This window comes from Miscanthus floridulus, chromosome 10 (genome assembly GCF_019320115.1).
Source record: "Miscanthus floridulus cultivar M001 chromosome 10, ASM1932011v1, whole genome shotgun sequence".
Classification (NCBI taxonomy): domain Eukaryota; kingdom Viridiplantae; phylum Streptophyta; class Magnoliopsida; order Poales; family Poaceae; genus Miscanthus; species Miscanthus floridulus.
Genome location: NC_089589.1, coordinates 7825489 through 7838050, shown reverse-complemented (window position 1 = coordinate 7838050; position 12562 = coordinate 7825489). Strand labels below are relative to the sequence as shown.

The 12562-nt window shown below is 45.0% G+C and overlaps 1 long non-coding RNA gene and 2 pseudogenes across 1 annotated transcript; 1 reads left to right on the top strand and 2 right to left on the bottom strand.

The window, feature by feature from the left end:
- Positions 1-8651: 8651 nt before the first annotated feature.
- Positions 8652-9626, bottom strand: LOC136487585 (uncharacterized). The gene is made up of 3 exons (XR_010767304.1): positions 9361-9626; positions 8858-9000; positions 8652-8755 (listed from the first exon to the last, which is right to left on the bottom strand). It is a non-coding gene; the product is annotated as an uncharacterized lncRNA (long non-coding RNA).
- Positions 8677-10328, top strand: LOC136487584 (cationic peroxidase 1-like; annotated as a pseudogene).
- On the bottom strand, positions 10002-11251 carry LOC136487583 (biogenesis of lysosome-related organelles complex 1 subunit 1-like; annotated as a pseudogene).
- Positions 11252-12562: the final 1311 nt, after the last annotated feature.

The window sequence follows — 12562 nt, the reverse complement described above, 5'->3', positions numbered from 1 at the left end:
GTTTGTCTATCAAAGTTTGCGTTGAAAATATTGTATAAGCAATGCATATACAACTTACTCGATCTCTTTGTTGCTAAATAAATGATAATCCTCTAACATGGGCGTCCGTCCGTAACTCCCGTCTGGACGAGCGGCTCCCTAGGAGCGGGCTCCAAACAAAAAACAAAATTCCCACTCCCTCGTGCTTATCCGCCCCCACTCATCCGTGCTTATCCGCCCGCCCCCGAAGCAGCATGGCCACTCATTGTCCACGCCCCTTACCCCACCGCGCGCCTCGTTAGCTACCGCGGCGTGCCCAATCGTCAGACTCGCCGCGCGCTCGTCCCAGACACCTGTGCTGCTTGTCCCTCGTGCTTATCCGCCCCCACTCCTTCGTGCTTATCCGCCCGGCCCCGAAGCAGCATGGCCGCTCATTGTCCGCGCCCCTTCCCCCACCGCGTGCTCGTCGGCTACCACGTCGTGCCCCATCATCGGACTCGCCGCGCGCCCGTGTCAGACACCTGTGCTGCTTGCTCTAGTCCATCTCCCATCGCCGTTGTGCACGCTGCTGACCCCGCATGGCCACCGGGGCACATGTGCCATGGCACCTCAGGTCTTCCCCCGCCGAGCCAAGGGCACCCACGAGTGCAAGCAGTGCTGGTGGTGCTCGTCGCGCCGCGGCTCGCCGGCGGCTCCGACACCGACGGCCAAATTGACCAGCCCGACTTCCCCTCCCCAATGTTGCATATGTTGTTTCAAGTGTTTTAGGCGTTGTCGATGTATGTTGCAAGAGTTAAATGCATGAGAGGCCCTTGGACTTGTCATGTGGCGTCACTTTAGGCCCAGAACTTTAAAATGCCTTTCTGGATATATAAACTTGTTGATTAAGGCCCCGTTTGGCACGGCTTTCGTTGGCTCCCACTTATCTGGCACCAACACCGTAGCGGTACTGTAGCATGAAGCCGGTTTTCTCTCTCCTCCTCTCTCCCTCTCACTAACACTCGCACTGTTCATCAGAGCCGGAGAAGCCGTTTCTGGCTTGTCTCCACATGCTACAGCCACGAGCTACAGTGCACACAAAAGGTGGAGAGAGAAAACGCATCTTCGTGCTACAAGTACGCCTACAGTGTTTGGGGTCGGATAAGCCGGAGCCGGCGAAAGCCGTGCCAAACGGTGCCTAATACATCGCAGGTCCATATTTGCCACATGGTAGAAAATTATTGCATTGAACCTCCTTGAAAAATATGCCCCCTGAACAGACCAGCCTCTGAACTGAACCTCCTCCTCCTGTGTGCGCTGCTCTCCAACTTCCTCCACGCTCAGGCGAGCGCAGCGCGCTGCCCCTTCTGCAAGAACACAAGCCTGAACTGGTACTTCGCCAAGAACAAGCACATGCTGGTGCCCAACTGCATCTTCCGCGTGGGCAGCGTCTGGACATGCGTGGACGTCCGGACGCCCGCGTCTGTCCGGATGTCCGGGCGCTAGCCACACCCCTAAATTAATCAATTTCTAGAGGTGTCTTAAGTCATTTCCTTAAAGTTTGACTAAACTAAAAAAGAGCATATTATGATACTAAATTAGTATCATTAGATACGTTATAAAAATATTTTTTAATATGTTTATTTGGTGTCATAAGTATTTGTGTTTAGTGCAATGCTCAGTTCCAAGGCGCTGGTAACAAGAGTTTAGGCCCTGGTCGTCCCAGACTGAGATGAAATCTTTCCATTAATGTTATTTTCAGATGATGGAATTGCTGTAATACTCAATATCTTAAACGTTTGTTGTAAACTGACATATAGCGATATAGGGAGTAGATCAGAAGAGATTGTGTTGTGAGGTCTTTCACATTTCTGTTAGAATAAGCACACCATACATCATATAGTGTCAAAACTTACAAGCATAGGATATTCAGAATTCAGGACTTCAGGGATCCTTTTAGTTTATCTTATTTCATTGATATCGAACAGTTACAGTTTATCTTATTTCATTGATATCTAACAGTTACAGTCTGAGTGCATTTCATTTACTGAACTGTTAAACTCACTTGTCTTCAGGAAAAAGGATACTCGGCGCATCTCTTCGTCAGCTCCTTGCCGTGAAGCTCAAAAGGTAAGCAGCACCGCAATCTGATTGCATTTCCTCATGACCCTACCAAATTCTCTGTTATCAAGGCTTGTTCTGTTGCTCTCTTTAGGGGTCTGCACAATGAGATTACCATCACAAACTCATGATCTTTTTCAAACTTTATAATCGGGTAGTATTTAACCAATAGAGCTTTACCCACAATAAAGTCTCGTTAATGTTTCGCTTGTGTCCATCTTTGCATAAGTGCATCTATTCTGAAACGTTTATGCGAAACACCATATAACAATATGATGAGATGAATGTTTCGAAGGTTAAATACTGTAGTTAAAGCTGCATTTGGAAGAGTAGCTCTGCTCCTTATGATGGCCATTACTTTAACTTTCTGATTGCTTACCATTCTGGGAACAGAAGCGGCCCCTTGCAAAGACACCCAAATTACCAGAAGAATTTGTGAAGAAGCAAAAAGCATACTTTGCAGATGTGGATGCCTTTGAACTGGCAGAGGAAGAGGTATCAGAATCTGAGCTGGAGTGAAAACTGAGAGCTGAAGCTCATCCTATCCTAGAACACGTGGCCTTCTTGTACATAAGTAGTTTACTAGTTTACTAGAATTACTTTTACGATGGCTAAGGTATGTTAGCAATGTATAGCTAGCTCTGTTTGTAACACGGGGGCAAACCACCCACCTTGGTGATCGCTGGAGAACGCCTCGGTATAGGCAACTACTAACGTTAGAGTATTGTGCAAACTTGTAGTTGTAGCATATTACTGCTGATACCGAGGTTTGAGAGGTGGAGATAGACTTCCAACTGTATGGGAACATAAGGGTTGGTTGGGACTTGGGACAGAACTAATCGCTCGGTCTCTTTCTGTTTCATCAACAAAGTAGCTCTGGATTATATTGTGTGTGTAGTTTCTTTTTCTATCAAGTTTTCTTCTTGTGTTGTTAGATCCTGGAGTTTGGTGTTTGATTGTTGACAAAGCCATTGCAAATGTATGGCAGGGCAGTAGTACGATGTGTGTTATTGAATAGTCTGGCAGTGTGGATGGTTGGTGCGTCCGTGCGTGCCACTGAACTAGTGTGCACTGCTGATTTTTTGCAGCATACATGGCTACATGTCTTATTATATGTTGGTTTGTGGAGCTAGTGCTTGGTAAGCGATACTGATATGAGTTGGTGTTCCAAGTCGTTGGCTGGAACTGGAAGGATGGGTGGTGGTGGTATCAGGCAGGATCCAGACATCCAGGAGTGGTGCTCCTTGACTCCTTGTGTCTTGAATATCTTGGACGACAGGACGCTGTGCTTGTCTACGTGGAGTCGTCGGGCTTGCGCGCAGGACTGGACTGGATCGAACTGCGTCGCGTGCACAGGCGGCGGATCGCCTGCCGGCTGCCGCGGATGTTCAGGCTGCGGCCTGCGGCTCGACGGCGATGCGCTGAGTGCATCCATGGCACGGCCAGCCGGAATCTCTCCTTGTCGAAACGATTAGAACTTCATTTCACGCAAAATGGAAAACAATAAACTTGATGATATATTTTATTATATAGCTTAGTGATTTGGCCAGGAGGAAGCGCGCTGGCTACCTACCGACCAGCGGATAGCCGACAGAGTTTTATCGGCCTCCACGTGGCCGATAGGCCCATCAACCGATAGGATACTAGATTTGCAATTCTTTCTAATCAAGTGCTGCATTTACGATTAATCATTAAAAAATATTATTAAAAAAATCGTATTTTTATCTGCATCTGTGTTTTTTTAATGCCTTATCCCTTCAAGTACAAGCTGTACTATCTGAACTTACGCACGGACACACGTCTGCATCTGTGTTGGGCTTTTAATTTTCTCCTCCTGGGCCCAGTATATAGATAAAATTATAATAAGCGTTACAAACAATTCAGGCAGGCACAAATAGAACCACATAAATATCTATCTGGTTTCATTTCATGTCTCTTAATAACCTTCCATACAATATAAATTGATACTCCCTTATTAACCCATATGGATCTCATTTACTCGTACCAGGCTACAGAGTAGAGAGTCAAATTTGGCAGCAATAAAAAAGAGATATGACGTATTATATTTGCCTCTTCTTTACATCAGCTGCAGTTGCCACCCCTGCCAAATTTATGTATTAGTATATATTACCAGTACACAGCATACAGTACAACAGCATTAATTTTCATGATATATTGTGCTCTAATAATATGTATAGAATTGATTGCTAGTGTCAATCCCTCAAAATATTTATATAAATAAAGAAGGAAGCCAATAATGTTCTGTCTGAAAAAAAAACACAATTTGTTCATGAGTTCTTACCTCTCTGTACAAAAAAAAGAGAATGCAATTCTAGGTTTCAGAGTAGTAAAACTTTCTCTAGTTTTAACCTTTTATTTGTAGGAAAAAAGTAATCAACATTTATCTCTCGATATAGATTTTCTATGAAAAATATATTTATAATCATATCTAATAATACTAATTTAATATAAAAATATTAATACTTTTCTCTTGTAGAGGCAGTCAAGTTTGAAATTGTTTTACTCCTCGAGATATGATAATTGATATTTTGGGGTACACAGGGTGTCTGTTATGTGAACCTTGGGTACCCCTCAACGCCTGGTGAAGGGCCCAATACAGATGGGGTGGGCCGATGCAGGCGAAGATGAAGTCCAACCCAAACAGGGTATGTAAGGACTTAGAGGACCAAATTTACATAATAAAATAATAACATTGATGACACCAAATAAGTATCATTAGATTCTTGTTTAATTATATTTTATAGTTTATCTATTTGATGTCATAAATTTTTGTAATTTTTTCTGTAACTTTGGTGAACCTTGAGATGTTTTAACTTTCTAAGAAAGCTCGAATGATTTATAAACGGAGGTGTATAAAGGTTTTCCTTGTGTTGTCAGTTCCTAGAGTTGGGTGTTGAGCATTGACATTCAAAGCCATTGCAAATATAGGGCAGTAGTACGTACGATTTGTGTGTTACGGAATAGTATGTCAGTGTGGATGGTGTGTTGGGTGGAGTGTGGTGCGCGTGTGCCATTGAACTAGTGTGCTCTGTTGATTTGTTGCAGTGTACATGCCTTATTATGTTTGATTTGTGGAGTTACTTGGTAAGCGATACTGATACAGAAATGCTATACAACACACATATGTTTTAGAAAAAAAAAGCATATGAATTTTTTATATCTCTCTCCCTCTCTCTTTCTCACCGGTGACCACCGGCGCCGGCGCCGGCAACCGGCGAGCTCGCTGCGGCGCGGCGGCGGTGGATCTGTGATTTGTCTTTCCATAGAAAAAAAAATTGTGATGTGTGATCTGTGATCTATGGAGGCTGGAGGCTGGAGGTAGAAGAAGGGTGAAGGCTGTTGGATCTTAATCCTATGATGCAAAAAAATTCATATGTTGAAACTGCATAAAACACATGGTTGTGTAGCATACAGACCGACTGATATGGACTGGTGCTCTTTAAGTCGTTGGCTAGATGGATGGATAGTGGTGGCATCAGTCTATCAGGATCCAGACATGCAGTAGTGGTGCCCCTTGACTTCTTGTGTCTTCGATAGCTTGGACAACAGGACGCTGTGCCTGTGTACGGGCAGCCGTCGGGCGCGCATGACTGAACTGGACCTTGCTCCTGCAATGGTGCTGGGTAGCTAGAGCATACACCGAGGGTGCCGTACTGCCAGTGAACCTGCCTGTGTAGACTAGTGTTGAGTCTTCGTCACGTTGGAGATGGACGGAAAGACCCAGAGCTGCTGCTCCTTTTTCTTTTTCTCTGCAACTTTGATGTCAGACAGATAGATGCTCTGTAATTTCTTTCTTGATGATGACAATTAGTTCCTCTGTAATTTGGGCTGCGCAGCACTAGCAAGCACCCAAGATTAGTCGTCGAAAGGAGCAGCCATTTCCTTGGCTCGCCACTCGGTTTGTGCTTTACCGAATTGCCGTTGCCACCACCAACCAACTTCTCCCACTCGATCTGTCTCTCAAGCTATCCAAGTTTCAGTTCCAGTGCGGGCAGTCTGAGTCCACAGGCATGCACGGCGCGCACTAATCCGGCCGGTCCATGGGTGTGCAGTGCAGCTGTATCATCCATCGATAGGTACTGCCATTCTCCCTCCGAGATTGAGCTACAGTCTTTCCTTCCGTGTGGACACGGGCAACCATGAGAACTTGAGAAGCTTCCGAGGTTTGGGGCATTCCCAGGCACGAAACATGCATGGAGTAGTTTCTTGTTAGTGCTGTCTTTACTCTTTTATTTTAGGCTAACTCTCTCACGCAGTCACGCTTTTTATTTTAATTAATTAATTAATTAATTACGAAAAGAAGGAGCCTCAATTGCCAAAGGTGGCTGTTCCGCCCAATTTGGTTGACAAAAGCAAGATTCGGGAGAATCGAAGTTGTTCACACCTGAGGCTACGACCAAACTCACTATTCATGCTCAGGCCTCACTCATCTGGCATCTACAATACAACCACTTTGTTTTGTGGATTGTGGTCAATGACAATTAGAGGTCACATACCACACAGTATCAGCAATACAGCAGCCTTGTCAATGTTAACGGACGCTCCATCCAGTGCTCATTCAAGATGGATTCATGATAAATAAATAGAAGGAAGGGGCTAGCCTTCTTTTTCTTTGTTCCGTTTCGATGATATGTACTATAATATACGCCGCATTTTAAAAGTGACATAAAGTTTTTATGGAACCATTTGTATATATAATTGGGCCGAACCTCTGCTTTAGGTAATGTTTTTAATTATCATATAATAAAATACTCAGAACCTTACCAGCCACCCCCATGGGCTTCCAAAATGCTGAAAAAAGAACTCTGCATGATTGAACTGCCACTTTGTTTCCTTCTACCAACCTTTGTTTGAGGAAATCTCATCTACTTACCTGGGATATTCAATTTCATACAGGTTTCCCCAGCAAAATTGCACTCCCGTATAGCAAAAGAAAATGATGTGACCCACACCAAGTCATTTTGCTGAAGATCAATTAGACATGTAAGAACTTTATATAAAAGGGGAAAAAAAACACTTCAACAGTATAGACGGATGATGAACACAGTCAAAATTTTGTAGGTAAACTCCAGTTTGGAGACAGTTTATTGGCTTTTCAACCATCATTCGGGAAAAAAAACTGTTACTAATGGTTTGCATGTCAAATCTAGGCAAGGTCACAACATCTGCAGCTCTCTACTCAGCAGCAGTTTCCAAATGGTTCAATGCTATGCGTTACCTTTTTCTTTTACAAACTATGGCCAACAACAATTAGAGTTCATATATACTCAATGTCTATACACAAATATAAAGTTCAAAACTTATCCGCCGGTGCCCATTCAAGACAAATTCAAGATAAAAGCAGAGTTGTACTTATTCATGAACAAGCTTCAATTAAAAATTTATACTCCATATAAACACTGCTGATATGCATTGTACGGCGTGATACCAGTATTGTTTTTCTTTGTTCCCTTTGATTATATTATAACATAATATGCTGCATTCAAATGTGACTTCATTCTTTTATGCAACTCCTCTACTTTAGGCAATGTTTATAGTCAATACTCAGCACTTTACCAACGACACCCATGCAGTTCGAAAGCACTGAAAAAGGAACTCTGATTGTACTGCCACTATATTTTTCTTCTAGCAACCTTTCTGTCAGTCTGTCAAATTTTATTTGAGGAAATGGCATCTACTAACCTGTGATGCACGTTTCTCCCAGCAATTTGCACTCTCATATAGTCACTGAAAATTATGCGAACACCCCCAAGTGATTTGGTACATATACCAATTATCTATCTGCGAACTTTATCAAGAAAATAAATTAGACAGTACAGATGAACAGAGTCAAAATATTCTCAATAAGTAGGTAAATCCATAACAGAATTGGTTTAAACTCTGTTGTGCAATAGGATTATTGAATCAAAAGTCCAATATCCATAAATTGGTTTGAACTGGAGAGAGCAACAAAGAAAGAATCATCCAAGATGAACTCAAATTTGTCACCATAAATGTTAAGAGCCTAGTTCTGGATGGCCCAGAACCCAAGCAATGCAAATAATGGAATATCCTTTTAACAAATGTGATAAGACATGGGGGTATTCAATATTTAAAAATAAAAGACCTCCCTTATATTCTATATATGGATATTATATTATATATTTCCCTTATAGAACTAAGTTTAACTGGCAATTCGGCATAATAAACCACAAAATATACCAGTTAATAATGTAGTCATGCCTTTGTCCGATCACATCTGTTTATACAATGCGCTTTCGGACTACAGAGTACAAACCACTCCACTTAGTCTGGTGAAGCAAATATAGAATATTCAAATCCACTTGCATAAAGTAAGTTAGAAACTCATCGTGCGCAAATATTCTGCCTATAAATATCTTCACACATTGACACTGGCCAACACACCGCACTAAACCCCTGAGCAAAATGGCTTCCTGTAAACCCCTCGCTTGCAGTGTCTTGGCCTTGTTCTTTGCTGCAAGCATGGTTTCAGCTCAGCTTACTTGCAAATTTTCTATGACAAGTCATGCCCCAAATGCATTGAACACCATCAAAACAGCAGTAAGGTCTGCCGTTGCCAGGGAGAACCGCATGGGCGCATCATTGCTCCGCCTCCACTTCCACGACTGCTTTGTTAATGTAAGTGTCCCCAAATCTGCACATATGTGTTAAACTTCACATTTTCTGGATTCATAAGCATGGAAATCTTAACTATGCAGGGCTGCGATGGCTCAGTGCTGCTTGATGACACCCCAACCTTCACAGGGGAGAAGACTGCTGTTCCGAACAACAATTCCCTGCGTGGATTTGACGTGATTGACAGCATCAAGGCACAGCTTGAGAGGATCTGCCCACAGGTGGTATCATGTGCTGACATCGTCGCTGTGGCAGCACGTGACTCTGTTGTTGCGGTAAGACAAAAACAAAAGAAACATTTCAAGTTAGAGGCAACAAGTTGAATGTAAAAGTGTTTATGATTGTGAACCTCGCAACAAACCCCAACTAAGTGATTATCCAATTCGTTAACTGAAATGATGATGGTACAACTCTTTATATTTGAGAGATTATGATAAATTTATAACCTAGACCAAAACAAGCCTCAGGGAGCACTAAACTAAACTACAAAAGTCAACATTCATATTCAAAGATTCCATAGCAACTGATTGACTAAGTGCATTTCATGCATTCCAATTTAGCAATTCCAATAGAAACAAACAATAGTAAGAGTTCGCAATTTCTATTTCAGCTAGGAGGACCTACTTGGGCTGTCAATCTGGGAAGGCGTGACTCATTGACAGCAAGCCTAGATGCTGCAAACAACGACATCCCAGCACCAACTCTTGACCTCACTGATCTCACCAAGTCCTTCTCAAACAAAGAACTGAGTGCAACTGACATGATTGCACTCTCAGGTACTGCAACATAATGCAAATTTTGGGAACAAACATATACTTGATTCATAAATCATAGTCAACTCTAGATTTGTTCCTTGAATGCAAAAGGTAGTAATACTGACTGATACGGAATAAAAAAAAAATTGCCAGGAGGTCACACCATTGGGCAAGCAAGATGTGTCAACTTCCGCAAACCGCATATACAGTGAAGCTAACATCGACACGTCCCTTGCGACATCACTGAAAACAAATTGTCCCAACAAGACTGGTGACAATAACATTTCCCCCCTTGATGCCTCGACACCCTATGTTTTTGACAACTTCTACTACAAGAACTTGCTGAACAAGAAGGGGGTTCTGCATTCTGACCAGCAACTGTTCAATGGAGGTTCAGCAGACTCCCAGACTACGACCTACTCTTCAAACATGGCAAAATTCTTCACCGATTTCAGCGCGGCGATGGTGAAGATGAGCAACATTAGTCCCCTCACTGGATCCAGTGGACAGATAAGGAAAAACTGCAGGATGGTAAACTAGCACCTTGTAATCTTTGTTGAAAAGGGAGAAAGCTTCCCTTTTGCTCATACTGTAGTCCTCCTGAAAGATGTATCCACAGCTTCGCAAAGAATACATATGAAAAGAATAAAATGACATGAAAAATGTTTTTGAAACAATTTTAGTATGTGTTTTCAACAACCATAAACTTAGACAACCTAATGGATAAAAACTTTTTCGATAAAACACCACTGTGATGACTCGCTTAGATGGAGTGTATTTTCATCATATACCAAAACTATGAAAGCGAAGAAAACAGAGACAGTACTCATCGTAATATGAAACTGAAGTACCAAAATTTGTACAGCAGAACAGGAAAACAGTTCTGCAAAAGAGGGTTAACAGCCCGCGCAATTCCAATAAGAGGATAAAACGATACATGATTGCAGGCAGACTCATGACTGATGAATGTTGCGTATGGCTGCATTGATACTTTTACAGTCAAAGTCCATGATCTTCATCCAGTTCTCGAAATCTCCAATTTCCTACAAATGTAATTGAACATGGATGCTTCAGCAGCAACAACTAGCACATGATTTGGATTGAATTTTTCCTGAGAACGAACTATCCAAACAGAAGGAATGGTATCCTAACCAATCACATATAGTCAGTGTTCTAGTTTTCCTTATCACAGAACATGTTCTCTAATCAGTGTAGCAGGATCCAGAATTTCAGATTCACCCTGGGCAAAGTTTACACGAGGAAAGGATCGACCAGACAGAGAGCAGCAGTCACACCACTCCCCCTGACTGATAATCCGTTAGTTATTATTTACTACCTTCAAGACAGAGTTGATCTCGTTGGTGGCAGCCAGCCACTGATCAGTCTGCAGCCTGTAGCGAGCGATGGTACCGAACAGCGCGCGGGCCTCGACCTCGACTCCGCTTCTCGTTGACGAAGAGCTCCTGCACACCGCCGTCGGCCGCGTCCACGAGCAGATCAGCGACCCGCGCCGCGCTTCTCAGGGCGTCCTCCTTCGCTCTCTCTGCGCGCGCGCGCGCGTGGAGCAAGATGGGGGTGAATAGTTTGTTCGGTCACTTGGGCAGAGGAGACAGCAATGGCGGCGGGCGGCGGCGTTACCGGTTTGTTGGCGTTGGCGGAGGGATTGGCGGTGGTGCTGATGTACGATCTGTAGAAGCGCGCCTCTTCCAGATCCTGCTTCCCACCCGCCGACGCGCCGCTAGTGACTTGGCTCCGTCCATCCCTCACAATCGCCGCCGGTCGCCGGAGGAGTTCCCGTTCTTTTACCTTCTTTTTTTCTGGGTTTTTTAGGGATTTGTTTTTTTTTTCTGGGTGAGAGATAGCACGAGAGGATGACTTGTATGGGCCACGGCCAGGTAATCTGCTAAAAGCCCAATCGAAATCGAAAGAAGCCCATTCGGCTTGCACGGCGGACCGTCGTACGCGTGCTACTCATTCATCTCCACTCCAACGAGCGACTTGTAAGGGACCGTCTTCAACAACCGCGCATCAAAAAATATAGATTTATTCATCCTCTAGATAGCATTACAGATAAAGAGTTTAATATTTATTTTTAATCTTCTCCAACAACAAGACGCAAAAGACAATCCTTTCTGCAAATTGATCTCCAGAAGAGATGGATACTCAGATTTAGGTTATGCAGGTACTCTGTTGGAGGCTATAGCTATTGTGTGGAGACCCATTTTGGATTTGAGTTCCGCAATGAGTCTCCTGTTGAAGACACCTAAAAGGAGGCAGATAAGTTGCGACGGGTCGCGCGTTCGGGGAGTGCGCTACCCGCCGTCTTCCTCCCACGACGAGTCGACGAATCCCACGCGACGCCCCCCCTTCTTCTTTCCTCCCGCACCCCTCCGCCGCCGCCTCCTCCCCTCGCCGTCGTCGAGCACCGGCCGTCGTCCTTGACCATCGATCTCCTCCTCATCTAACCCCCGCCGCCGGCCACCCAGCCCCCGCTGCGTGCGCCTAGGGCTCGCCGGAGGAATAACCCCTGCCGCCGTCGGCCATCGCCCCGCTGCGTGCGCTAGGCTCGGTCGGCTAGCGCACGCGGCTGCGGCCTTCTTCCCCCTCCCCCTCTCACTGGAGATCCACCATGGCCGGCGAGGTCGAGCTCCGACCATGGGCCCCCGCCCCCCCTCCCTGACCCGGATGGCCGCTGGCACCGCCAGGGACCCTAAGCCGCACCGACCCCTCCTTCCCCCACTGCCGGCCAGCCTACCTCCCCCCGGCCAGCCGGGCCCTTCTATACCCGCCGGAGTGGGAAGGAGATAGGGAGGAGCTCGCCAAAACCCTAGTCACCGCCGCCGTCATCTCCGTCTCCGGTGAGCTCAGGAGGAGGAGGAGGCCTACCTGGCCACCAGCGATCTGGAGCTCGTCATCTTCTTCGTTTCCGGCGAGGTCCGGAACCCTAGCGCCGGCGTCGTCTTCTTCATCTCCGGCGTGGGTGTGGTCGCTGGCACGGGATGGGAGGGGAGGGAGGAGCTCGGGGGAGGATGAGGAGCTCGGCTGCTCGGGGATGAGGCGAGCGCGAGGAA